Genomic DNA, 2,698 nt, shown 5'->3' on the forward strand with positions numbered 1-2,698 from the left:
ATGCTTTTGTGCTCCTTGCCATGTTTAGGTGTGTAGATTTACATGTTGGATGCTATGTCTAGTGTTTGGCTTTGCCTTTTTGTCTCCTGTTATGTCTTTTTCTTGTGCTTTGGCCCTTAGGTAGAATGTAGATCTAGATCTATTGGTCTAGGCCTACATCCATACACCTAGGCCTATAATAAAGGGTTTGAGTCATTTCCTTTATGCATGTGTATGCTTGCTTGCCTTTATGCTTTAGATCCATGTTTGTTTGACTAGATCTAGGCTCTTGCCATGCTTTGTGCCCTCTGTGGGTTTGTGCTTGTTGGCCTTTGGGACCACTTGCCTGTTTGGTTGCATTTGTCCCTCCTGTGGTTTGTTTGGATGCAACCGTTTGTGGGTACACATCTCCGTAATGTTGGTTTGCTCAATGCATGCCCTTTTCCACTCCGTGTGATGATATACTTGCCTTGCTTGCTTTATGCCATCCTATTTGACTCTCTTTGTTTCTTTGCATCTTTGCACATATGCCTATATGTTCATGCATGTGTCTTTGTGTGTGCTTGTGTGTGTCATCAAGCTCAGTTCATAGAAACTCGTGCAGGTTCATACTTGTCCTTGATACACGAGGCCTCGAGGTCTCGAGTCCATTTTAGGAACTTTGCTTAATGGCACATGTGTTGTTCGTACTCCAATTTAATGGAACTACAGACACCTGATTTAAACCTACATTTGTTCTCCTAGGACACCCTCTTTTATTTGATAATATGTTTGTTTGCCCCTATTTGGCTCTCATCATTTGTTTGTCCTTGCATATGCTTTCTTTCTAGTTTTTTCTTTGCTTGTCTGCTGGTTTTGTGTTTCTTTTTTCATTGCATGTGCATGCTTGGAGCAAGGATGTAGCTCCTTAGGCACAAGCAAAAAGGACAAGGATGCAAGCAAGAAGACGTAAGCCCAAAAAGGGCTATGTTCAATAGATTAGGAGGCCTAGCCTTTCTGAGTGGTCTTCGCTCTCTCTCTCTCTTTTAGCCTTCTCTAAAACCATGTACTAGGGTTTCCTTTCCCTGTATCTTGCTTGGGCCGCATTCCTAGGGTATGACAATGTCTACATGCTAGCATTGTGCATGATGTGTATATGTATGTATGTATGTATGTGTGTGTGTATGTATGTATGTATGTATGTGTGTATGTATATATGCCTGTTTGTGGATGATCATGTAGTTTGTATGATGGACTCTCATGGTTAGAAGAGTGACCCTCTCATAATCATGAGTGATCTTGACCTTGTAGTGTGGGTATACGCTCAAGGTGATTGCTGTAGGTGTATATTCATGCTACATTGTGTGTATGATCATCGTGGTGTGATTGTTTCAATCCATGTAGCTAGTGACATTGGTTTCCTCGTGTATGCAACACGCATCAGCATGCTTGATGTTTTGAGAGGCTTTGGCTCATCTTGATACGAGCATGTTGGCACGGGCCGTATACATAGGCATGAACCCTACTGGTGCACCATAGCTCACCAAACGCGAAACTCTACCAGATTTTCTCCATGAAAATGGGGCATTGCCGTATTCTCATCGCGAAAGCTTGCTAAGGATAGATTTTTATGCGCTATGACGCACCTAAGGCAAATGTTGCTAGATTTTTGTTGTGGAAATTTGGCAACAATTCCAAGATGTACTAGTGAAGCATTATTAAGACCACACCCTTTCTAAATCCAAACCTTAAAGCCCAATTCTGTTAAAGCCTCAAAAGCTAATGCCAATAGCTTGTTTTTAATTACCAATGTCTGAAAAATTAAAATTTTACCAAAACAAAGGACTATACTTAAACAGGCGTTGTGGGGTGCCTAATAACTTCCCTAGATGTAACCAGACTTCCGAATTCAAGAATCAAGATTTTTTATCCATCCATATTATATTAGGAAAAACGACATTTTTCATAACCTATGATTGGTAATAAAATCAAATAGAGTCAGGTGGCCAATCACACCTTAGAAAAAAACCAATGATTGGTGGTGACTTCACTTACCTTTGGTAATTCGATTAAAATTGACACAATTCTATCACACACACCAGAGGTACCCTTCACCCTTATCTTTCATAACACCCGAGCTCCTAAGCCTGCACATTTAGGTCGCGTGCGAGCATCTCCACAATGGGTGGTCGATTGGCATGAGGCATCGACAAAAAGGAACACACAAAAGCATGTAAAAAGACCAAACAAGCATAAACATCCAAAAAGGAAACTTATCCAAACCCTTTAATAAACTTGGGTATTCAGATGCAGGCCTAGGCCAATAGATATAGATCTACACTGTCATGCCCCAAACCCCGAAGGGTCCAAAGCAGGAGAAAGACGTCTCAAATACCAGTAAATTTTTCCTTCTTGACAATTCAATCCACATAAATTCTATCAAGTGCCAACATCAAGAATTATCATAATAATCTCATAGAATATACTCACAACGTAAGTCAGAGCTTTAAGCATTAATTACAAGGACCATTGGCCACAAAAGAATAGAGGTCTGAATAAACAATTACATATCAACAGCTTGTCCCATTAGGAATACAGTCATAACCACTATAATACATAAAAGAATGAGTCAAGCCTAGTCTAAGATGTACACCATCAAATATATCCATTACAAAAGTTCAGCCTCCATCAGTAGTTAGTCTAACTACTATTAGCCACCCAAAAAGCTGTCTCAAAAGAC

Source organism: Quercus lobata, chromosome 3 (genome assembly GCF_001633185.2).
Source record: "Quercus lobata isolate SW786 chromosome 3, ValleyOak3.0 Primary Assembly, whole genome shotgun sequence".
Lineage (NCBI taxonomy): Eukaryota > Viridiplantae > Streptophyta > Magnoliopsida > Fagales > Fagaceae > Quercus > Quercus lobata.